A 27,511-nucleotide genomic window follows, 5' to 3' on the forward strand; every position below is an offset into this window, starting at 1 on the left:
AATATGTATTTTTTCTAAAGAATTTGCCAGAACAGTAGTAATTTCTTGCTTATCTGTTATCTATCACTTTCAGAACTGCTGATTTTTGGTTGAACGTGACCGGTGGTAGTTGGCTGGCAAAGGATGGTTAGGTTGGTGTTAAAATAACAAACCTGCCTAGCCAATATCAAAAGATTAACAGGATTAGAGCATGCTGTGCATTGTTAATACTAACACATAAAAGATGTTAAGCTGTGATAGCTTTTGCAACGGTGATTGTTTTCAATAGCTGTAGATAAATGTTTTAAGAAAAGGAAGTGGTAAAAATGAGTGGTTAAAAGTAACACTACTCACACAAGCATTACAGCTGGAGCATCAGGTACTGTCTAACACTTATTCCAGTTATTGTTATCTGTCAGGTGTCAGTAGGTGTCTTGGAAATTCTCTTCGAGTCCTGACACAACCAAACACTAATTGCAGAATGCTGGCTAAGCGCTAGGTAGAATTTTTGGTTTCCATTACAAGCAGGACTAGAAGATTTAAACTCTTCTATGGAAATGCAGATAAGGAGACACAGTGGGGCTGGCATAAGGGTAAAGTCATCTTTGTTTGATTCTTAAACCTTGTCTTAACATTATAAGGGTGCATTGTAATGTCTCAGCCTAATTTCTTTTCTTTACACTGCTGGAGCCTGTCACGCTGTTTAATGCTTATTGTTATTGCCTGTACAGATGACTTTTTATCCAGCTTTCTTGAGTGGCTTTTGTTTAATAACTTTATATTAAAGTAGTTAATGTTTTGATTGCTTTCTCATAACGTACTGGTAGATACATATATTTAAAACTCCACTAGAAAATAGCACTATCCAACTGGAATTTAACAGATATCAGTAAAACAACATGCTATTTCTTATATCTTGCATGACTGACACTTGAGAAAGAAGCTGATTGGATGAAAGAAGTGCTAACATCAAAATGAAGTATAAAATTATTTTATGTTGGAATAGTCTTACTAAGACCTGAAGATCTGGGACCTATTAAATTGCATGCCAATGCGCATGTTCTTAATATTCAATGTAACTATAAATTTATATCCTTGAATCGCTACATGGAAGTCATGCAAGATATTTGGCAGGATGTGTAGAACAAGGTTTAAAACTAATAAAAAACAAATAAATACCAACAACTGAATCTTCTCAAAAATTATTGCTGAAAATGCTTTTTTGCATTTCTTCTGAACAAGCTCCTCTCCTCCAGGGCTACATTTTTACTGTAGCTATATGCTTCTAAGGATTCAGAATAGCTATCTTAAAAAATATTTACCTTAAATCTTGCTGGTAAGGAACCTAAACTTTAAGACATGTTAACAGCATGAATTAGTATTCTAATCTGTTGTGACTTTTCTAAGACTTCAGAAAAAACACTGATTCTTTCAGGCTATCTGGCAAGGTGTTTAGTCTCAAAAGAAACATTGTATGCTTGATGATCTCCTTAGTCTTAGGATCACAGATGGTACAGTCTGATTAGATTGCACGATCTTTCCTGGCAAGAACAGATAGTATACAGTGTCCTGGAATAAAGGCTAAAAAGACCTGGAAGTGTCATCACGAGGGACATATTAAACATTAGAAAATTCCTCTCCACTCCAGCATCTAATCATAGTTATTTTTCTTATTTGAAAACTGTGTGATAACTTCATATTTCCCCTTCAGCTTCAGAAACCTGTAATATGGACAGAACTGCATGTAGTGATATGTTTAAACTCTGTTTCTAACAGTTGAAAACAGAGTTGCAGAAAAACTACCAAAATCTAGGCATGAGGTGGACACATAAATACCATCTGGTAGGAACGTGTCCCTTGGGAAGAGGAACCACTGTATAGAGGTATGTGAAAATAAACTTGGAATAAGCAGCAGAGCAAGTAATGATGCAGCTGGGTGGACAAAGCCCAGATGTGCATTTGCAACACAAATTAGAGTAAATTATAATTAGAATATATAGGCCAAATACACGCAGAGAAAAACTTACTACAGTCTTTGTCATTGAATAAAAAATGTTTCTTTTTTTCCTACACATCCATTTACATTCTTTATCTTGCTTTACTTTTTATCTTGGTCTTGCAAGCTCTGAAGTTACAAGATGTCATGTTATGGAATTCACCATAGGGCACCTGAAATTTTACCTTTTGAAAAATAAATAGATGATAATTCTTTTGTCCACTGTTGTAAAATGACTGAATTCTGGGGTCAATAAATAAGGGGGGAGGGGCAAGGGAGAAAGCACCAGACCTGATATTTCTAGCCCTAAGCCTGGTTTCTCTAGTATGTGAAAGAAATCTAAACTCTGTTTCGGTATTTTTTTTTTAAATTGAAATCCTTAATTATCTATTTAACCAACAATGAGAATAATATGGATAACATGTGAGTCCTATGTGAGTATCTACTTGCAATGAGCTGTAGCTAATATGGGACCATGGCCTTAGACATGTTGTAGCCCTGATTATTTCCCCCCACAGATAAGCATGGATAAACATCAAATGAAGAAACCCTGTGCTGTTTCCTATCTGCAATGTGCTACTGCATCTTCTGCCCCATGTGCACTTTGCAGCTCTGGCACTGGAGCAAATCTGCCTGGATCTTTCATATTCCTCCCTGTGGAGGCACAGAGCCTCTCTGGCCTCTCGCCACAGCTTCCCTGGCAGTGGATTTATCTAGATAAATGGTTTGAACTTCAGGGCTTGTTAATTTCCGCTTAGTGTTGTGCTCCTGGAATCGGGAGACTTCAGGACTTTACTTAAAAACAGACAAACAAAAGAAAACCGCCTACCCAAACTCAAAACCTCAGCACAAGCAGCTCCTTTGATACTTTGTTGACAAAAGAAGTATAAGAGCAAAAAAACTGATCCCAAATGTAAGTCTAGTGCTTAAATTATTTTCTTCATGTTTTGTTTATTTTAGTGTCAAAACAAAGTAACAGGTTTTTTGATTGACTCTATTATATAAAATGCCTAGGACAATTTTAAAAACAATAAACAAAATAATAAAATTCCCATGCTTGCAAGGAAGTGGGGGTGGAAGGGAGAACAGGGAAAATAAAAACAATAAAAGAATGCTCAGTTTATGGTAATTCTTGTTTGAGATGCAAGCTTTCATAATGTAACCTCTCTTTGTGGGTGTATTCCCCCTCCCCTATTTTTTTCCTCTGGTTTTTCCTCTGAAAGACCAAGTTAATATTTCAGTTTGAAAATAAATAGATTTTTTTTGCTGACAATAGACCTAAATGTATTATAAACTTCTGACACTTCCCTTCCCCCCAATATTGAAGAGGTGATAGCTTACCACATGTATTTTTCAGAATAATATGGTCTCTCACTACTTATTAAGGTAATTACCTTCTGGAATATTTGTTTGCTTTAACTTTAAAAGAAAATGTGATGAAAACCCATTGACACATTCTGTCTTGACTGGTGAGAGTGTGCTGTGTGAAGAACTTCTAAGGCTTGATTTGCAGTCTTGTAATCTATGTAGGGAATAAATTAGGTCCCAGTCTTTCATTTTCTTCTTGTAAGGGTAATTTGTAAATTCTACCTACTGCATGTTTGTTAGTTTCAAAATAGTTATACCACTCTAGCCTTGAATGCCTATATTGATTTGATGGCAATACTTAAAAAGGAAAACTCTGTATTGTAATTAGCTGTGACAAATAGCTGAACAAAATAGTATTTTACACCTTCAAAACTTCTGTACAAACTATTTCAACCATTCTTCAATCATCCCTCCCTTCTGGAGATGGGAGTGTTATTCCGGTGTTACCACAGAAGCTGCTGGAAGTGATCTGCCCATGTGAACCAATACCATTCTGTGTCCTAAACCTCACCTTGATTTTAAGTAATTACTGGATTTTTTTGTTCTACCACACCCACTTCAAAATAGATGTGAACCCTACAACTTAAGGATACTTTTCTGTGTTCACTGGTTTCTATCAACATGATAGCTTTTTTTTCCAGTCTTCATCAGGTACCTTTAAGAACACTGTCTTGGCATATTTCTAAGAAATAATGAATAGTCTGCAGATGCAATTGTCTAGTGGTTCATAACTCTCCCTAATCTATGCTTAGCTTTAAAGAAAGATAGTTACTATTTCTGAAAAGCCTCAGCCTACTCACTCCTGTTATTTTGGCTTCAGTTCTAACCCTTTATATAGTAGGTGGGAGACTGTATAGTGAAAATGTATTTTGCGAAAATTGTAAGGCAGTTTTGAAAGTTACAGAGATGGGTCTCCTTAACATAGGCCATGTACTTAGGAGCAGTGTTCATTGGCACAGCCCCAGTATTTAGGTTGCAGTTTGTGTCTAACAAACAGGTGATGTTTGCTACTAAATCAAGTGGTAAATCTGACAGCATTTTTTGGTGAATCTTCTGTAGTTACATTAGCAGCTTAGGCAGGGGGGAAACCTGAAGTGTTCTCTGTGCTGTTGTAGTAAGGCAGTTCTGAAGTACAGCCTTGGAATCTTAGGAAAAGTTAGGTTGGAAGTGACTTCCGGAGCTATCAACTACAAGCTCCTTCTCAAAGTTTAATTTTAAAGGTAGATCAGGTTGTCTTGCAAATCTTCAGGGATGGAGAATCCATAGCTTCGCTAGACCCTTACTTCAGTGCTTAACTGCTTTCGTTATTTGGGCATTTTTTCTTTATATCCAAATCCATTTCTCTTGCTGCTACTCATGACTGTCACCTTGACCTTTTGTTCTGCTTGTCTGGGAGTCTTGCAATGTCCTCTATATCTCCTCTTTTAGATAGTCACACTGGTTCTAACCTAATCAAGCTCAGTTCCCTCAACCTCTCCTCATGCATCATGTGCCCTAGCCCCTGTCTTAGTGACCCATCACAGCACTCTCCCATTTGCCAGTACTGTGGACAAACTGTTTCTCCTGTGAGCAAGCCAAAAAGGAGCAGAGTATATTCAGATACAACCAGTTCCCGATGGAGAAGAACAAACCATTCCCTTGGTCCATTGGCAGCCCAGTAAGCACACAGCTACCACTGCAGCAGAGGCTCACGACAGATTCTTGTTCAGCTTGTTTTCCACCAGGACCCTTGGGTCCTTTTTGGATACCAAACCAGTCTGTGCCTGGCCTTTTATTTGCGCTGCAAGGGGTTGTTCTTTGCCAGGGGCCAGGTTTCTCATTTGTCTTTGAATCTTATGGCATTTCTTTCAGTCTGGTAGTCCAGTGTACCCATCTTCCTCTAAGCAGCAGTTGTACTCTCCTCCAGTGTATCAGCAACCTCCTCACACTGAATGTGATGGGAGTGCATCTTCTGCTTTCTGTCTAGCTTTATGATACAAACACTTCTAAGCCCAGCACCATCTCCAGTGAGCACCACTTGTAAACAGCTACTAACCCAAACTGCTGGCTGCTCATGCGAGTCATTTGGGCTGTTTCCAACAGACAGATAAACCCTAAAAGTTAGTTTCTTTCTGCAGAGTGTCATGCCACCAAGTTGTACTTCTGAAAAGTCTACTTTTACTAGAGTCATTATACTAACAACCCAGTTCAGTTACTCTGTGAGGCCTGGTTCTTTTTCTAGTCTATTTCTTTGCATGTTGTCTCTTAGATAAGGTCCACAGTGTATGTGTGGGCTATTATAAAAAAACCAACCAAACAAAAAAAACCAAACACTACCAGGACCACTTAAACCTTAAAACAAACAAACCGAAAAAAACCAAACAACCACACTGCCATCTGTTACAACTTTGTCAGTCTTTACATTGTCTGCTTATTGTGTAAGTTTTTGTATTTTCTTCTTATCTTACTGCTGTTTGGAAGATGGCTATAGCATATTGCAAAAAATATTGTTTTACTTAATAAAATTAGTTTTAATCCATCATTTAATTTAAAGGATGTAATATTCTGTGTTAACCTGTGGTTTCGTTCAATTGGTTCCCCCAGCCTTCAGTATAACTATGGAACAAGTGTTTTTAAGATATTTAAAAAAAAAAATATGCACTCAAAACAAAACCTGCCAGCATAATGGCTGAAGAGGTGAAAACTGAAAGCAAGTGAATTAGGTTATAATAATTTACAAATATTTGGAGAACTTCATAGAAACATTATGAAACCCAGACTTCTAAGCAAGACAAAGAAGTGCATCAGAATATGACCAAAAGAAGATAGATAAGCACAGGAAGAAAAGGGGGGTGGGGGTGGATATTGGTCTTAATTCTGGTTTCGGCTACATTCACTTTCACAGAAACTAGGAGAGAAAAATATCTCCTTCTGAAAGGTCACTGAGAAAGATTTGAGATGGAAGTCATGGGAAACAGGAAACTCAGGGAACGTTACAGTATTTTGGTATCAGTCTATGAATATCAAAGTGAAAGTATTTATAATCTGTTTAGTTATTCATGAGAAACGCAGTAAATTCTGCAGTATCAAGAGTTATGAGGAATGCTTTCCAGTTGTTTTGAAGCAAGATAGCAAAGCTGTTGTCCATTCTTTCTTCTGCGATGTGGCCAGCTGTTTGGATTTATTGAATGAGAAAATTACTCAATTTACCTGTTTCTCAGGTTGTTTTGTTTGTTGGAGTTTGTGGGTTCAATTTTTTTTTAGTTTTGGGGTCGGTTGATTGGTTGGGGTTTTTTTGCAGGGAGGTGTGCAGGTGGGTGGGGATGGCTTGTTGGTTTTGGTGGGGTATTTTTTTGAGTTTCTTTAAGTACAAGTACTCTATAACATGACATAATGGCTGAAAACCTGGACTGATTCAAATCAGTGTTAAATCCCTCAGCATCATGGGGTCACTCTTTATCCAATAATTAGAGTTCTTCATCCTCAGTTATGCTGCCCATAGGCATATGAAAACTGGAGCTTCATTTTAGGGAGGAAGATGGGCTCTCCTGTGTTTAATCTCAATCTTTCTGTGTCTCTACAAAATCTTGTCTTTCTTCCCACCGCTGTCTAATCTATCACCTCAACAGGTGACCTGGACTTCAGTCTGTATTCTGCAACATGATGTATATCTAAAAACTTTGCCATGCTACCCAGGTTTCCAGTGATAGTCCCTTAGGAAATGTAAACTGGGAAAACAATAGTCTGAGGATAATTTCTCTTTTCCTCCACAAAGGTGTTTTTACAACTGGACCAACTCTATAGCTCTTTCTGAGCAGGGGCAATCTTTGAAATGGATTTTCTACATTCATTTGAGTTAAAAGCTACATGAATGAAGCTACATATAAGATCAGACAACAAAAGAAAAAATTTTTCAACGTGCTGCTTGAAATTGAGCAGTAGATTCTGAATTTGTCCTGTAAAGTCTTAAAATCTTCAAGGATGGAGACTGTGCGATCTCCCTGGGTAATTTGCTCCAGTGTTTCATTACCCTCTTGAAGGAATTTTAAATTCTGGCTTGAACCTCCCAAACTTCTATTTTTGACTATGACAGATAATTTTTACTACATTCGGTGTCTCACCTACAAAAATTCTTAATGTCTATTTCAGCCAGCAGTGGTGAGGGAAAAACAAGAAACCTAGGTTCTGATATGTATGCAAACCAGGTCTTTTGAACTTGGGTCTCTTCTACCAAATGTTTTAATATCCAGACTTGTAAACATTATGAAATAAGTTTGTTCTTTCTAATAACATTGGAGTTCTATGTGAAATAATTACATAATAATTTGATATGTATAAATTATTTCTTCTTACATGGACCTGGCAGTTTTCAGTTGGGTTCCGGTTCATGTCCCAGTGATTAAATGACTTCAAAAAAGAAAAGAAAAAAGAAGTCAAGATAAGAGACTTAGAACTCCCCCATATTTTTTCCTTTACTACCTTATTTGCCAGTATGTACTGGGTGGAATAAGGTAGCAAGGATGCTTTCCTTGAAGTTGCTTTAGCAGCATTTGAGTGTGATGGTTGTCCTCCTTAGTACCATGAGAAGTGAAGCAGTTCTCTGGGTTGAAATGTTAAGTTATATAATCAAAAGGAACACATCTGGTATAACTAAACGTCACCTTTGCGCAAATAACGTAGGTAACTTAACTAGCCAAATTCAGACTTCTGAATAAGTGACTGAAGATATTTTCACTCGAGTATTTTATCTAAATCTTTATTGCTTAGTGGTACTTAAGATACAGCAGTGTTTCCCTTATTTCTCTACCAGGCTGAAACCTAACATGCTTCCCCTTGGGTTGGTAAGAAAGGAAAATTTCCAAGGTAATTTATGATTAAAAGGCAAAAGCTGTCCTCTTCATGTATTAATGCTAAGACAATACTACACCTTTTAATTAAACACAGGGAAAGCTGTTTCGAATTTCCTGTAATGACACAGGAGGCTAAACTCCTTTGTAGAAAGAAGTCTCATTAAAATGTTTTGGGTTCATTCCATTTCAGTGCCTAGTTTTCAGAAGATAAGAGATACAGTTATTTTGCTTGCAGTATAAATAGGACGCCAGCGCAGTGTTCTCAGTGCTGGCAAGAACTTGATGCTGCCATTGAAGTCCCGCATGTGATCAGAAGGGAGGAAGCGCTGCCCACGCACAAAGGGCAAGGAGGTTAGATGTAACTATTCAGTCAATGCAAAAACAGGGGATCCTCAGAAAAATGTATGAGGATTACTTCATCCACAAGCTGTAAACAACTTAGCCTAGCAACAGGAATGCATTAAGAACTGTATTGCCAAAACCACTGTAACACTTGGGCTTAACAACTGCCTGCTTAGTAAAACCTTGGAAAGTAGTTTGATCAATGGCTTAGTAATACGCTCATGCAGCGATGCATCTCCAGAAGACCTGTAGAAAGAAAGCAGGTTCTTTTTCCTTGAACTTTCTAAGAAACTTAGACTGGCGTTAACTAATAATCACACACAATGTCAGTTATGTAGGTCAACTGGAAAATGCATAAGCTTTTGTTAGCCTTCTCTTCAGCAGCTTTTAGAACTTTTTCTCAGTGCAGCCTTATATTTCATAGATTAAGCCCATCACAGCAGCAGGAAAGGAGTATAATTAAAAAAAAAAAAGGCCAAAAAAAACCCTTTTTCAAAAGACTGCAACCCCTTAATGGAACAAATATGCATAGGGTTATTTATTAACTGTTTCAGAGTGTAATACTGTTTGATTTATTCTAGACTACTTGTAGTGTATAGATCACTCTTGTACTTTTTTCCATTATATTCTTCCCTACAATTATATGAATTTCTGAAAGTGGTTTTTTTTTATGCAAAGTTTATTTTCGGTAAACGTGTTAATCTAGCCTCTTCAGACTGTATTGGTGAGTCCAGATATTTTGTATAGCCAAACCTCTGCAATGAAAATATGTTTTCAAGTTATTTATGTTATGGTACAGGATGACGATATTTTAATAGGCTTTCTCAAAACCACTTTTAAATACAATGATCTGCAGTCTCTTTAGTTAGGTGCACTAAGGTGCCTCTGCAGAAGGCTGTCCCCAGTGCTCTTTTGACAGCCCCTGTCACAATAAAATCTGAAGTAGGCTCCTGGCAAATAATAGTGGTGTTTACTACCCTGGCAAGGTGGTGAGAGCTCTGCTATGCTCCTACTGATCAGAACTGACTCCACACAGAAGCCTATATATCGCCAGAGCAAAAAGTGATAGACACCACATTTCGTCAATATTTTATTGAAATACAGAATTAATGAGAGCTCCATGTGAGTTGTCCACGTGATCTGTACTTTAGCATGGAAAAGTAAGGAAAATTATCAGAGATCTGGTATGTTTTCTAGACACTCATATTAAGCTCTTCTATTGGGAAGGGAAAAGGATAGAAAACACTGCTGTGAGAAGATATATATCTTATTTGTGTTAAATGGCAGTGAACTATGATTCTGCTTTGATTCTCATAGCTGGAGTCTGTTTACAGCCTGTAAGATGAAATGCACTTTCCAATAACTACAGTGCTTTGTGCCTTTCACTGAAGCGTTAATTGGTTTGATGTGCAGGTATTGCTAAACTTTGGTTACAGTTCTCCAACATAATACCCGTAAATCAAATCAGTGTTCACAGAAAGATGGCATTTTATGGAATTTAATTTCCTTTATCAAATGACACTTGCCACTTACAAAATGCTACAATTTGAAGTCATTAAAGAACAGTTGTATAGAGGACTTGTATCCATTATCAACTAGTAACAGCTATGAAATAGCAGAAATGTAACTGCAGTTTTGGTATCTAACAGTAGCAAAGGGGGCTGCATGTAATTTATTGACTTAAAAGACAATACCTTTTTTGTCTGGCATCACGTTTCCACAAGGTAATCTTTAAAGTAGACGAAAATGAGTTAGACAGTAATTTAATACAAGCACTGCACAAGCCAGAAGGTGAAACAACATTTCAACTGTTAGATCAATAAAAGAGGGTTTTAAGTAAAATTAGTCTGTTAGGTCAGATTAATTAAGTTCTGAGATCTACCAGGGTGTAATTACTTCATACAAAGAGCAGAACCAAAGTCTTTGGAGAAGCCTAGTACACCTGAAGCATAGGTTTTGTTCTTACCACTAAGAAAAGAAGTCTTAAATGCTCCAATTTTTTATATCGAGAAAGGAACTAGATTAATTTAGATAAATAGCCTATATTCTTTCAGTTCTTTTAAAGTGAAGGTAAAGGCTTTTGAATGAATGAAGCAAGCATACATTTAAAATTAAATTGAAATGATAAATTAGTGTTATATTGCTTTGTAGCCTCTCATTAGGAGGATGACATTCATACTTCTGTGACACAGATAATTTCTACCAAAATAATTCTTTTGAACTTTTTTGCAAGTTGAAAAATATTGAGTACTTGTGCTTTGGATAAAATTATTTCTGATGGCAACATGCTTCACTCCTGCATGCTCAACATGCAAAACTTGTCTTCACAAGGTTTCCAGCACATGTACAGATCACCTCACTCAGTCAATATAAATACAACTTTCCTAGATTATTTATGATACTTTTTTTTAACCTGTTTTTAAAGACTCCCAGGCAAGCTGGAAGACTGCAGAGTCTCCCTCTTTACTGGTAGATCCATGTTACACATTGGAAAACTTTTCTTCCTGCAATTTAAACTCATTGTTCCTTATACTGTCTCCTATAAAGACAGGGAACATCTCTATTCTTGGTTTTGTCATAGTTAAATAACACCATTCTCTTCCCCCACTGCTCTTTCTTCACCTTTTGGCCCTCTGTGTTAAGCAACTGTAAATTCTTTTCATTTCTGTTGAAATAAAATCCTCAAAAACTCTACTCTAGGTAAGGTCGTTGCTTGCTTATCAGTTATGCTCATGTTTGAACTATCTAAGATGATGTTTATTCTTTTGGATTGTCTTTAAAGCAGCTCATATTCTTGAGTGTTGTACCCCTGCTGGGACAGTTTCAAAAGAAGTGTGGCAAACACACAGACCACCTCATGGTTTGCTGGTTAGGGCACTTGCAGGGAGCTGGGAAATGCAGGTTGCATTTGAAGGAAAGGGAGTTGAACTTTTCATCCATACTCTGGATGAACACTGGAATTTACACAGAAGAAAGGTTTAGCTACCTCACAATGGTACAAACAATCACACAAGAAAGCTATAAGAATGCCAGAATAATAGTGTCCCTTGCAGGATTTAGGGAAAGGTACATCTATTTTTTCTGGCCCGCTTTCCTCACCCTGAAAGCACTAGCTGGCAAAATTCTCAACTTTGCAATCAATGAACACCTAATGAGTATGTACAGAATGTACAGAGGTATGTAGAGAACTTCATTTTATTTATTCTGTTGATTCCTTCAGAGATTTTTCCTAATTTAGGCATTAGCTAAGGCTTGGGAGTGGTGCTTTTAGTTTGGATGTCTAAAATGTATCAGTCTTACTCTTAACTTGCTGGTTTTGCATTGTTTTTAGACCTAGACATAAATTTTTCTTTGTTTTGCTTTTTATTTGTAAATGAGACCAGAGAAGTGCTGGATAAATTAACAAAGGCTGATATGCTCACTTAGTCTGGTAATGGGGTTGTATGACCATCCTTCTTACGGCTCCACTAAAGTGGCTGGTTGAATGCTGGCACACTTCTTCACCCTTGGCCACGTTCACTGCCGTAACCTTGCCTCTTTTTCAGCAGATGTATCAATTTGCTCTCGCATTTGTTGTCTATTGTTTGAAGTGACCACACATATACTCTCTAAGGAATTTTGCTCATAAATCTTAATAATAATGGCTATAAACATCACCGCTCTTTGTCAGGAGCTTGTAGGAAGCTCTTTTTGGTGTTATTGGGTTAACATATTACAGAGCTTCATTAGACCTCTGCTGCCACTGTACAGGGGAAATTAATGATTGCCAGTGGGGTGGATGTGCATCTGCTTTTTATGCAGCTTATCATTTAGGAATAAGAAACACTTAAATATTATATATATATTTTAGGTAAGGATTGGCATGCTTGACTTTGAGTTTCTGTTTCTCAGATTAAATGGTTAGAATCACTAACAGACGTAACCCACGCTATTTGCCACACCCATATAGACTAATAAGTCATTTTCTCATGCTTACCTTTTGTGACTCTCCTTTTTGATGTATATAAAGTGTATATATGCACCTATACACACATACACTTTCCCTGTAAAGCATACTGCAGTTTTCAACCTATTTGTCAAAGCTTTAGCATATAGGAAATATTTGAATCTATATCACAGTATGTATGTACATGCACTTTCTGTGTCTTAACCTAATCATCCAAAAGCTTGTGACAGTAAATGCAGAGTGGCTTCCTTGTCTGCAGCAACATTCTTTGAAAGGGAAAATTCCCTGGTGAATTCATTATTACACAGAAGTCCCACCCCCAAGAAACTGCTGTAGACACATAACAGGATTACTGCTCAGGAGTTTACTAGGATGCGAATAAAATTGTTCCAGTCAGTCAGAAGCAAGCATCTTTGACTAAGGTAGGAGTATGCTCTCTTTTACACACCTCATGAGAAAATAAGGGAGCATTTCAAATTTATTTTATGTAAATAAAATTCCTTTAGATATTGTAGTATCAGTTCAATTTATATGGAAAAATAAAGTGATCTTTTAAATACTCTAATCCTGGCTCTGTAGAATTATCTTGTTAGAGTTAGTGCATTCTCATGTTTTGAGAGGGAATATAGTTCAAAAACATTTTAAAATAGTATTTTTTGTGGTTTTGTGTACTTAATTACATTACTTATGATTCTGAGAGATTATATTTAGGATTTGTTTGCTTAACATTGTTTCCTTGTATCTTGTAATTTTATAGCAGCAAAGAAATTATAATTTTAGTTTCAAAATAGTCTGTTATATGTTATATCTTGGAAAAGGATACGTTTTTTGTTTCTGAATCAGTGTTTTGATAATAGTCATTCACTATACTTATAGAAAGGGTTTGATATGAATCTTCTAACTTCCTTAATTAGCTAATGTGTCAAATGTATTCATGTAATTCTAGGAAAACAAATTAGCTGGATCTAATAACCTAATGGCATTGAAGTGCTCTCAAAATGTAGACCTGCCTAATCGATGTGGTGACAAATGAAATGATCTGTGGCCTTCAAGGTTAGGAGTTAATTGAATGAATGGACGATATTTTTTTCCTTTTTTAAAACAGCTGCTCATATATTCCTAATGGAGAGCTTGGTTTTATTCTTCCTTAAAGTAATTGCACCTTCATCCTTAATTGAAATTCCCTGGTTTTATCCAGCAAGTTGCTTTTAGGCAGGGCAAGGGTCTTTGACATTTATACTTCGGAGATTTAAGTTGTCAATATGATGTATAGAGCACCTACTTGTAAATATAAGTGTCTAAAAATCATTTTAACCTGCACTTAAAGTGTTCCTCTACTCTCAGGTTCTAAGAGCATGAGTAAGTGCTGAGAAATATCTCAATTTATGAAATGTTTCAGATACCGTTTGCTCTCCACATTCCCGTAAGAGGAAATATAACATGGTTTAATTTTCTTGGAAAAGTAGGTGTTGGTTTTTTTTATTATTTGCATAACCAATTAGATACAGCATAAATTACTTCATTGAAAGCTAGGTTAAGAAGACTATGTAACAAGATATAGACTCTTACTAGAGTCCTAGTCTGAATCTTGGTAAGTTCTCATGCTAGGATTCAGACATCAGGAATGTCACAATTACTAAATATTCAAGTGATCATTCATTATTTTTGAACCCCTCTACTGACCAAAAAGCATTCTCACTGTATAACGAAGATAAGTTCCATACCTTAAAAATCCATGGAGGTATGCAAGATGCAAAAATAACATGTAGGGAAAGAGGGAGGGAGAAATCATTTCACCCTGTCGTGCCTAGCAAGGAAAGAACCTGTGTTACCACTTTTGTTTGCTCCCAAGTAAAATGTTATCCTGTCCCTACTACACAAGTTTTAGAATCAGGTGAAGAGAAAGTTTGTCAAAAGTGACATCTCCATGATGAAATCATCTTCAGCAATCCATTATATTACACCTTTAATACTAAATAAGAAACCAGAACATACTACAGACTGCAGTTGGTGCGGAGAATGGAGAGTTTTGTTTTCTTTTTTTGTTTGGGTTTGTTATTTTTTTTTTAATCCAGAGTCCAGTAAAAAGCTGCTTCAGCTATGCTGTCAGTAGGTAAAAGGAGAATTAATGACAGAAAGGTTGACACACTGTTGGTCATATTATCTTCCTAAGCACTTCAACCACTTTTTAAAGCTGCTTCTTTGATGAAACTCTTAAGATTCCTGCATGCTGGGTTTCTCAAACAAGTTCATGCTGACTGGAAAATTGCCACACAGGCAAGGCTTGGTGCATGATGAACTGATATTCTTTTCTCTACTTCTGTCTGCTGAAATCTGGTGAAAAGTGGAAAAATGTTTACAGGAATACAGATTTTACTGATAATCTCGTGTAACTGGTGTGCAGAGCCCTGAGGGCAAGCAGCAATCACAGAGTATATTGACAGTGTCGTCTTAATAACTCACCTATATCTGCTCATACCAAACTGGCTAGTAACTAAAGGCTAATAAAGCTGTTAACTTGATGGCTTTGATGAAGGCACCTTTGAATGAATGGGGGAATTCTCATGCTGGTAATTGGCCTTATAAATGCTTTCTACAGACCACCAGAAAAAATATCCCTTTATTCTGCTGAATATTTTGAGTTCAGTTTGTATTTCCAAAATTATATGGTCCTTTCCTAGGAATGAATTGTATAGAAATTCAGGTGCATAGCAGAAAGAAACCTTTTTGGAGCATCTCTTGCTCCACTTTGTTGTTTTCCATCTTATTTCTGTCCTTCATTTGATTTACCTTTAGGGAGAAAAGAATGCAATTGTAAATGTTAGAGCTGAAATTACTTAATGCAGTGATTGCCCTGGAAATCTCCAGCCACCCAGTAGCTAATGGCAAGTAGATGTGGACAAGCTGCATTTGCTGTTACTTGTTTCAGTGTGGGACTCTTTTTTTTTTTTTTTCCCCATGCCTGGTTGTCTCTTAAGTGTTGGAGATGAGCTACCTTTGAAATCTAATGGCTGTTCTCACATAGGAAACCACTCCATAATGCTAAAATACTAGTAGCTATGCAGAAGAGCATGGAATACTAGTACAGCATATAGCTAAAACATATTTTGGGGAATCTTCCTCTTTTGAAAGTAGTAATTTGCAATAAAATAGAAGTGAGATGTTCCTGTAGTTGAATACTGCAAGTAGAGCCATAACAGGGAAAGAGACAGCAGTGGAAAGAAAACAAATGGCGCTTGATCAAATTTCCTCTTTCATACCTACTGTCTATACAGCAGGCACCACCTTCCAATATACGATCTTTGTTCTGGAGTAAGATAATTTAACGTCAATTAGTTTAAAGTCACAATAATGAAGTATTTATCTTTTATGTAAATCTTGTGTGATAAAATCATTGATATAGTACAAATATGCTCAGCTCATAGGTATCAAGAGACTGTATGTGCTACTTGAGCTCTAGCAATTTTAACCAAAGAAAGACTGTTCTTGACTTGAGATTGAAAGACTTAATTTTCTATTATATATGGATGCGTGAAAGACTTAATTTTCTATTATATATGGATGCATATTCACCAAAAATCAAATGAGTGGGCAACTTTACAAGATTTCAGACTTGTTTTCTGAATAATCATCTGTAAGCTAATGAGCTACTTGCAACCCAAACTTGATATGGTGTGTAATAGATAGATGTATAAATCAATGTGCTTTGCCAGATGTAGAACAAATTGGGTGCTGTTCAAAGCACACATGAATATACAAACATATTTAGATATCTAGTTTGCTTTCACAATGCAGACATTAGCATAACAAAGTATGAAGCTATAAATTCAGATATCAATACATATATTTCCAGCGAAAATTCTCAGATTAACTTCTGTTATGTAGATGACAATTCTAATACATATGTTTATACAAGGTGAGACTCATTCTTTAGTTTTTGAAACATGAAGACATATTTGAAATGCAGTATGGTTCATGTACCACTGAAGATATGCTTTTGAAAGGATGGTTAGACAATGTATCATAATCTGTATTAAAGCATACAGGAGCAATGAGGTAGCTATTTATTATCCATGTAATAATGCATTTAATATACTTGTAGTTTTACGCCGCTTTATTTACTTTACATCTAGCTTCCTTGTATTAAAGTCCTGTCAAGACTTCTAACAGATTTAGCAATCAGTTTTACAGAACCAGTCTGCATAACTTATCTGCAGTGTTAATTCTATTTAGACTACCCTAATGCTAAAACTGAGTTATACAACTTTATTTGACCTTATATTCACTTAGTTGAGAGCTCTATTGAAATCAGCAAATGTTACATACATATAATCATGTATAACCTGTTAGAAACTGGTATAAACTAGGGTAATATTTTATTTCATCCAGCTCTCTGATACTCTGCTTGGTCTTTGACTTCATACCAGTGAAGCAGCTTGATCTCGGGCATATACTGGGAGGTACCAACGGCATTGTGCTAGCCCAGAAGGGTTGCTGCTCCAAAAGGGCCAAAAGTAATCTTTTTTACAGTTTCAGAGACTGGCATTGAAAGAGCCGTAGAAACCTAGGTGTAAGTAATTGAATCTTGAGTTCCTTTATTCAGAGATTTTCATTAAACAAACACAGGTGCCAGGACAACTGCTTTGTTCATAAATCTAGTGTGAGGTGGTTCTGTACCTCAACTTCACTTTCCTATTTTAATTCGAGCTTTTAAAAAGGGAAGTCTCCATGAGTACTAGTAAACATGATATAGACACTCTCCATTCCCTCTATAACAACTGTTGACAACAGAACAGCACTGAATGCTGTAAAGGATACAGCTATGTATAAGATTAAGAATTAGAAGTGTGAAGCTATTAAATATAATGCTGTAATTTGCTGGACTTCATGCAGTTGCCAGTCATGTTATTTATGCATCCTAGCAAACACACATTTAATGGACTCTAAGTTTGACAGAGCTGTAGTGCAGTATGGGCTTAGTCCTGGCACTTAATTTTGTTGACATTTCATTACTCAAGTCTTCCCTCAAAATTTTTCTGCTGACTCAGCTTGGTTCTGGACTTTGGTCAGCCTTGCAGGTGATCCTTTAGACAGGTTGCTGTCAAATGTGATGAAGGCATTTCCCACCTTTAGTTAGAAGGTACTTGGGGTAGACTGTCAGCTTTTTCTGCTTCTGTTTTCACTCTCTCTCTCTCTCTGGGTGGGTTCTGAGTGCTCTAGCCAGGTTAAAACTGACAAGCCAGAGAGGGACACATATCGTGATAGGTGTTTGTAGACTGGGCTACCAACTAGCACTGACCTACACTTCTGTAGTGTCTTGGGCTGAGAAAGGCATATGGCTATCAACTTTGTAAAAAAAGAAATTAATGAAAATAATAAAATAAAAAATCCAGAAGTCAAAAGCTGATTTCAGCCTTTACAAGAAGGAGGGCAGCTATGTTGTACTTGAACAAGGGATCTAGAGCATGTGCAGACATTGATTAAGATACTGTAAAGCAAAATACTTGGGAGAAACGTCTATAGTTATTTTCTTAAATGCTATCTTACTTTGCTAATCTGAGTTGTCTTTGTCAAAGATGGGAAAAGGATTGTGAGGAGAGTAAGAATGACAACTTTGGTTCTTGAAATAAATAAGGAAGAAAAATAATATAACATTAAGGTACTGGGTGCATCTTTTTTTTTCTAATTCCTTTTGATGTCAGGACACAGATATGTCACTAACAAAAAAAAAAAAAAAGATTTTTTTTTTCTTTCTGATGCCAAGAGTCATCAAGTAAATCTGTCAGGTGAATCTAATGTTTTCAGAAAAGCAGCTCCTGTAAGAAGCATCCAATTAGCCTACTTATGTCACTTAGTGCTCTCTACTTTAGTGTTCTCTGACTATAGATTAGTTTCTGTGCTCTAATTCCTGCAATTAATATTCACCCACCATAAGCTTGTTTTGCTATGCATTATTTATCAAGTTTAAAAAGTGTTATAGCAAGTTTTAACTAGGAATCAGGCAAAAATGTTGTCCAAAAAGTGTTTTTAACCTAAACAGCTCACATACTGAAGAAGAAATGTGAAATGTGCTGTTAAAAATAAGGTAACTTTACAGATACTATTGTCACTCTGCTTGCTTGCTTTTTTTCACCTGTCTGTATAGCCACTTGTTTCTTTAAATGTTAAGAATGGTGCTAAGATTCTCTACACTTTAATTTAGAAAATTGGAAAAAAACCCTCAAATTATACCAGAGACTGTTTGCTACTAGGAGAGGAATCAAGTAATTAACAGTTAAAGGGGCTCTTATAGATACTTCTGTAGTTTGTTGCGCAGAATATAATTGGATCCTCTAACTGATGAATGTAAATCACTAATGCAAATCTGTTAGTAAGTCTATGCTATTATTTGCTAAATAGTTTTTAAAATTTCTTTTTGCTATAAATTTTTTTCAAGTATATTATCAAAACTATAAATACTATTTTTATGAAGGTCAATTGGATGGGATAAAGGAACAGAGCTATACAGAATCCTGTTAGGGAATACAAGGTTTTATGAGGGCATTGAATCAGGTCAGTCACTAATTTTGGAGAGAATCCATGAAAACTGTGTTCGGTGTGTTTTGGGGCTTGTTTAAACTCAAACCTTAACATAGTAATAATGTAAACATTAGGAAACAAACATGCGAGTTACGTTCTTATTAATATAATGTAACTGCTGTGGAAAGGGAGACAGACACCTTCTGAAAACAGGGTAGAAGCCTGGGCAGTCAGTTAAATGAAAGTTTAATATAAATAAATTGCTGCTTTCATAAATGTGATTTAAGTTATCTATTCATTTGAGTATTCAACTAAAAGTGAACAGGAATACCACTGGGCTTCTTGCATCAAGTATCCATTAGATATTACATTAAGAGGAAGTTAGCTGTCTGAATGTGTAAAAGCAGTTCTTTAGCAAAATAATTTGTATAAATACTTATTTGTATTTAGATGGGTGATATGGCTGTACATATGGATATGAAATACAAGTAGAGGCACAAAAAGAAGTAACCTGCAGGTATCTAGGTAGAATTCAAGACCTTATTTTAGCTATCCAAAGAAAGAGATAGTTAAACATTTGAGAAAGGAATTCACTCAGGAGGAGTTGTCAAAGCTGTGTTTAAGGTATCCTTCAAAAATAGCCTAATGATTAGAGCAAGAAAGTGACGAATTGGATATTTGTGCTATGTTCCATTCTCTGTCTCACTTCAGGCAACATATTAAATATCTACAACAGTTACGCTTTTAGTACCCCTCAGTATTTATGTGGCTTTTTGGGTTTTTTTCTCCCTAATTTACATGGTTGTTCATTCTACTGATTAACAACACTGTGAAGGCTTAACCTCAGCCTCCATATTCTTAGTGTTCAAATCTCCATCGAAATCTCAAAGGTCCTTACCAACGCAAATGATTCCATGATTCTATGAACAGGTTTGAGCTGAAGGTACTGTGGGAAGCTGGACCCACACTACCTCTAACTTTAATATATTCGCTTTGACTGAAAAATAGTTTTGTCATTCAGAATATCTGGCATTTGGGATTTGAGAAAAATATGTAATTTGGAGAAAGTGAATAAATTTTTCTGGTCATTACTCAAACTCTAAACTCGTATAGGAATATCTTAGAGCTGATGTAATGCATGAGTTGAGGGAAATTACAAATTGCTGGAGGATATTATCATAGATTTATCCACACTTGTGGTTTAGGAATACATCTAATGTTGAGTTTGTAAGGCTGGTTGGTTTCTGTGAGTCACTTTTAAGGCACTACATAATCCTATGAAAGTGAATTTGAATTTTATTGATTGATTTCTCTGCTTTCTTTAGCAAATAAGTTATTTACTGTTACATATGATGATATAATATGTAGCTCCAGAACACCTCATTTTGAAACTATACAATTAGAAAGGCAGGATTTCTATGTATGTGATAGCCAATTACCCTCCAAATAAAGTAAGACATAATGATGATAAACAGTCACATTTTAAAACCAGTCAAGGAATTAAAAGGCTCATGTTATTTCATTTACAAAGATGCAAGCATGTTTTGTGCAGAAACCCACTTTATTCTACTTCTACCATGAAACATCTGCTTTAAAGGCATGTGAACCTTCTCTGAATACAGTATTTAATGCTACAGCTGTTCAAAATCCAAAGCTTTTAAAGATTTGGATATCTAATCATGGAGCATAAATGAAAGCAAATTGGTGATGCCTGAAAATGAAAGAAAGGCTTTGTGCTTCTCCTGTGTCCTGCAGTTCATCCTGTGTATCTTTCATTTTGCAAGCATCAGCCTTTTTTTTTTTTTTAAATATATCTTTTTACTGTGGTTTTATTTGTTTTAAATTAAAACAGCAAAAAACATACTTTGTTTTTCCTGCAACACTGCCATAACTAATGTCAATGCTAGAATTAAAATGGGAGGAGGGACTCTGTGCCTGGACAGGACTCTGTAAGTGAGTCCTACTGGCTGAACGTATTTTATTTCAGAGGTATGTCTGTAATTCTTCCCATAATCTCCAAACCTGTCACAGTAGGTGACCGTGATACATACTGAGGGGGGATGGGGAGGTGGGGGTGGGGGAGATGTGTATAAGGGACACAATTCTGCTTTCTCTTGGCAGCTCCGTAAGACCTCATACAGCAGGATATTTCTGTCTCTGTTCATAATTGGTAACTTCAAAATGATGAAATTCTAAGGTTTTTTTTTTCCATGGGACATCTAAATAACCCTGTCACCCCAATGGTGAGGCAGCCTTGTTTGGTTCAGCACTAAGGAAAAAATCTTTTGCTTTCCAAAGGATTGCACCTTCATGTGCAATGTTCAACACTGTTCTGGATGCAGAAGGGTTAAGCAGCATGCCTGAGAAGATGGTAAGTGTTGCTTTCAATGCTGTTTCCAATTAGGTTTGATAAAGAATTGTATACAAGAGCAACAGTCAAGGGCAATGGGGAGCTGCTTTAGAAGAAAGAGCAGATGGTGAAGACAGATTTATGCTCCAGGTGATTGGTATAATAAGCTAGAGGAAATAATGCAGGAGAAAGCAAAATGTTTTCAACAATGTTCCATGCATATTTTTGCTGTGCTTTTTTGCGTGGGCTGCATTATTCTGTGGAACATCTGACACGTTACAGTTCTGAATGTACCTGCACACGTCCTGGGAGAGAAGCTGTGGCTGACCTGAGTCACTTAAGCATTAGCACATGTTACTTATCAAAATATGGAATGTATTTCTTACGCTATTAGTGCTTTGCTATTTATGTGGAACTTAAAGGCCAACTTGAAAATTCAAGGAATTATTTTTTTAAGCTATTTTGCATCTTCTAAGGTCCCTCCAAAAGCACAGAAGCAATTATACCAAAAGGATTTAAAATTTGCTTCCCAAAGCTGACAAGAATTATTTACGTGATTGAGAGTCTACATTTCCCTACCCTTGAATTTGAAAATCCCTACTTTCTGTTCCTGATGTGGTGAAAGGTATTCCTACCATCTACCTCTGCTATGCTAAAAGCCATCCAACACAGCAGGACTGGATAGATGCAAGGGGACAGTGGGGATCATCTAATTAGCAATGAGCTAAAGGCTGCAGATTAGATATTGTCCACATAGTTATGTCTTTTTACTATGTACTTGTGGTTGAGTTCTCATGACACGTCCTCTACATTAAGTGTTCAGCATCATCTGAGCAATCTTGTGCTTCTCTGTCCTGTTTCAGGACTAGGGGTCTGACATTGCTACACTTTGGGATATATCTTAAAAGGCAGTCAGACCTGACTGCCACCTCCAGCCTCTGCAGCCATACTGAAACCTCCACGGTTCCTCTCTCACCATCCCACATAATCTTTTGCGAAAGCCTACACACCATTTTCAATGGGGTAAAGCAACAATATGCATTTGGTGACTGTAAATATACGGTGTGAGAAGATGTATTTGACAGCTCACTACTCTCTGGCATCAGCTTTGCAAACTAAGGCACTGCTAGAGAATCAGTTTTGACAGTATGGTGGGCAATCGATCTACCATTGGAGAAGAGAATAATGATACAGAACACTTTCTCTGGGAAGGTGGTTGGTTTGTTAATGCTTTAGAGTCCTTTCCTCTGAGCTTGTGAGACAAACAGATGGGTAGGAAGTTGCCCTGCCACACTGCTGGGGTGACCAGAAGCAGCTGCAAAAATTCAGGATAACAATGTCCTTTGAACACCCGCACAGACCTCACCTCAGAATTGCAGAGCAATGTGAAATCTTTCCAAGCAATTCAGAAATACCCATCTCTCAGTGTACAGAAGGTCACAGTCTGATGGCAGACAGCATCAAAAATTTTAGTATAAACATCTCCTGAGGCAGTAGATATGCGACTTAATTTTAAGGCAGTACTGCCATCACATGGCTTATCAGTCCTCAATCCAGTTTTAGTAACCTGTGCTACTTTTAACAGAAGAAAAAGCAAGACATTCAAACTTCTGAAACGTGAACAGCACCATGAGTCCTCCTTGTTTAGAATGGCAGCAGACAGCCTTCCAGGACAACGCACTAAACAAAAATAAGAAATTTATTCACTGCTTCCCATCAGCGGGCAGATGTTTGACCACCTCCTGCACAGCAGGGCTCCAGCACGCATAATGGTTACTTTGGAAGGCAAACACCATAACCATGAATGTCCTCCTTTCCCTGAGTTATTTCTGAGCATGATGTCATATGTCACATAGCTATTTCCCAGTGTTGCAAGAGACCAACAGCAACTCATTACCTTCCATATGCTTTTTGATCTTTGATGTAGTAATTATGTACATAACTCCTAGAAGGCTGAGTTCTGACTATCTCTTATGGGTTATCATTATAGTATAGGTCAGATCGTCTTCAAGTCCTAAGAGCTCCTTGGCAAGAATTTTGAGGAAGGAAGAACAGGGACTGAATTTTGAACACTCATAGGCAAACTCAGATTAAAAGAATATTGCAAGTTCAACATGACTTTAAGACAGAAGTCTTCAAGAGTTGATGACAAGATATTTGAAAATTTAAGACACATGGAAGGCTGATCAGAGTTTAACAATCTACTGATGTTTTCTAGGTCCTACTGATGTTTTCTAGGTTTTAGGGAGGGTATCATACTGTATTCTTGAATAATTAAAAAAACCCCTTAATCCTATAACATGCTTATTACACCTTATGCACCTACACATCTGATTTTATATCCCTCAGGAAATCTGTAAAGTTACAACAGTAAAATCGGAGAGCAACAGGTGCTTTCTTTGGGCCATTTGGAGCTCAGTGCAATCAGACCTTACTGTTCTACACAAGTTTCTTAACCAGAGTTCTATTAGTAACGTAATGCAAGTTCTATACTTGGGGTGCAATTAAAACATGTCACGAAAATACTATTTAAAAAGATTCCATGCTATGCCTTTCGTGTATTATAAAACATTAATCCCCAACCCTACTTCATAAAATTGGTTTGGACTTTGCTCAAAGAAGATCTTGTTTTGAGTAGATGCAGGAAAAAGACAGTGCCAACAGTGATCTGCTTGATGATAAAGAGAAAAGGATGGTTAGGATGTACAAATTTATAGTAAAACATTACTGTGAAGCCAGTCGGTCTGAGAAAGGAGAGCAGCACTGAGTTGCTATAAAAGGAATGACAGGAAAACAGGTAAGAACAGATGAGAGTACTATATGAATCTGTTGCTTAGTTTCCAGCAGAGAACTTAGTGTGCACGGGGAGAACACGATTCTACATAAATCCCACAGTCTAGTTGCTATTCTTACCACTTACCACGTGGAATCTGCTGTGGTAGTCTTCAGAGTGCAATCTGGAAAAATAAATGAGACTTATTCACTTAGCAGAAGACCACTTACTTATAATAAAGTCTATTAAATCAAAAGATAAATAGTTACCAGCTGACACATCTGGGGAAGTGGGTAGTCATGTCCACTTTGGGCTCTATGGTACAGCCTTTGCATAGCAGGGAAGTCTTGGCCCTCAGTCAATTTTTCCTTTTCAGAGTCAGCAGAAGCTGTCTTCGTCTTTTCTTCCTTTGCCTAAATTGGTCATATCTGCCCGAACTTCAACCTGCAGTGTGTCTCGCAGCAAAATCTTAACGTGGGTGGATTGTGTGAACATTTTTAATGCTAGATTCTCATCCTTGTTAAAATCATTGCTTTTGATTTGACAATAAATTATATCCTGGTTATGACCCCATCCTTTTAGCAGTTCTTTCAAATCTCTTCTGGTGGTTCTGTTTCATTTCAAAAGCTTGTGGAATCTGACTGTTCTTAGACCGTGTGTGTACATTTATATATGCAGTTAAGGTTACAAAGTCTAGTTGCAGAGTAATCTGAAGCCTAATGTTTGCTTTTAGAGCAGGTGCCCCTCGTAGTCTAGTCTGTAGACCAACATGTAAAGAGGCAGGTAGCATCCAGTTACTATGATTCCCAAAGAGCAAAGACTACACTGCTGCATTTATACCACTTCACAGGGGTATAAAGAACTATTGGACGACCGCTGTAGGATGCACAAACATCTGTACCTACCTATTCATACACTATGAGCTTCCTCCACTTTCAGATGCAGAATAAACCTGTTAAGTGATATTAGAACTGAGAGTAATCTGGGTTGCACACACATGACTATTTCTGTCTTCATGTCAATTTAAAATAACTCAAGTATTTTTTATGTTGGGTTTGCTGTGTGATTTCATATATGCCTGCAAGATGTAGTGGCAGAGCAACTGAAGTGTTACGTAGTACATGTGGGGAATCAGTTTGAGCTTTCTGCTGATCTCAAGATAGCTTTAAATGTCAACTGCATCATTCCAACACTATTGAGTGTGACATCATAATGATGGGTTATCTAGGTTCAGGATTGTTCCTTAATATTTTATTGTGGGGTTTTAAACTATATATTGTAGATGTCTCTCTTTCTATTCCTGGATTTTCTTGAGTTCCTAATCCTCCTTAATAAATTATTGATGCCTTATCAATATCTAAATCATTTTGAATTAATCTGCTTATGTTATTCTCTCTTAGCTTTTTGTATCTAATATTTTTAGAACACAACATTATTCACGCATTTGTCACATAGCAAAGATACATGCTTAACTCTAACTTTCTCTTAACATTTCCAGTCTCGGTTGCAACTTCTGCCTTTTTGCTTTGACTTCCCTTCAATTTGCTAACAATCTTGTGACAACAATGCACTAAAATAGTTCTGCTTTCCATTATTTTGGCTGTATGACTTTGAGAAAAAAGGTTATCAAGAGTAAGCTATGTAGGAACATGCTTAAAATCCAATGATTTGGTTTGATGTATTTTTTTGTGGTTTCGACTTTTTCCATACTGACCACATGGACTCTGACCGGTCAGACTGAAGTCTGTTTGAAGCAGCTAGAAAGTGCCTGTATCTTAGTCATCCTGACTGGCCACCCAGAAATCCTCAACAAAATTCTTTAAACTTCATCTACTGTTTTTATTGTCTTGGGTCCAACAAATGGAAAGATCTGGATATTAGTCACAGATGTATGTGCTACTTCATAGTGAGTGTGGGCACTGCCCACACATTGCTTGTCTGTGAGTTTTTTGGACTTCTGTAGTCCAAATGGGGAGGGGGAGAAGGGGGATGGAGAAATACATACATATATATATAGACACACACATATATACATAAGGTATACATGTATACATATATATTTAAAGTTCACTTGTGAGTGAGCTCATCATCTAGTATTTTTTGATCATGGGTTTTGGAAAGATTTACTGAAGCAGTTATATTTAGGCATATTTAACTTTTTGTGGGCATACAGACAAATATTTGCTATAGCTCTATTTCACCTTTCACATACTATAGTATATTAAACCATAAAACCACACTGGCATAGTTAAAGGGTGGATATTTAACATTATGGTCAACTTGGAATAGATGTGTTTCGGGAGGGGGCTTCTGTGTGTGGTTTTTTGTTTTGTATGTTTTGGGATATTTTTCCCTGCAACTGTGCATGCCTGGTAGTAACTATTTTTCATCATTAAAATCTGATCGCTGATCACACAACACAACTCAGATGTTGAATTTTAATGGAAAATAGCATTCTAATGTTATGGTGGCTTTAAAGGTGGCAATGTATCACAATACTTTCTCATTCAATATAGGAGCTTAATGCAAAAAAAAAAAAAATTAGATATACCATTCTGTGATTACTTGGGAAAATATTGGATGTGAATGTTATTCATATTGAATTCTTAGGAAAAATCCAAAAAAATAACAAGATTCAGTACCAGTAGCCTACATGACTGGTACTCCATTGGCACTGATCAGTACCAATATTAGTTTATTTGGAGTTGCCCCAGAGGTTGCTTCAGTTAGGAAACAAGAATGGAGCAAAGTATTTCTTTGTTATATTGCTGTTGCTTTGAAATCTCTGTCTTTGGCTCCTGTTTCTTAAGTCAGGTGTCATTGATTACCAGGGTAATCCAAGAGAGACGACAAGTTTATATTTAGTAGAAAAGTCCTTTTTTAGCCAGCTATCTTTCCTGAAAAACTTCTGCTTTTACCTGAGGAGCAAACACTGTCAGCAACAGTTCGCTGGGTTTTGCTTTTGCATGAATTACAGCTTTCAATCTTGTGATAGCTTGTGTTGTTTCTTCTGCTTTCTTCTGGCACCCTCACACCCATCAAATAGTTTCCTCATTAAATTCTTGTGCCCCCTTAAAATGCAGCAGTATCTACCAGCACTGTCCAAATGTTCACTTAGGATCAGTCACAGAGTTCTGCTGTCACAGATCTTAGTCAGCAAAACTTATTTTCTTTGCCAGGAAACTCACCAAAAACTAAATTCTAACTCAGGAGGAAGAGACACAGAAACTTACTCTGTATGTTGTGCCCATTTGCTATACAAATTGTTCTTGTGTAATAAAAGATGTAGGTCGTGGAGGTAAGTTTGTGAAGGCACATGAATCTGGACGTAATTTGAATGTGCATGCCCTTTTATATTTCTTCTTATAATTAATTTGTATCCCTGAGTGACACAGGAGCATACTGCCCA

The sequence above is a fragment of the Falco rusticolus genome, chromosome 1 (genome assembly GCF_015220075.1).
Source record: "Falco rusticolus isolate bFalRus1 chromosome 1, bFalRus1.pri, whole genome shotgun sequence".
In the NCBI taxonomy this organism is placed as follows: Eukaryota; Metazoa; Chordata; class Aves; order Falconiformes; family Falconidae; genus Falco; species Falco rusticolus.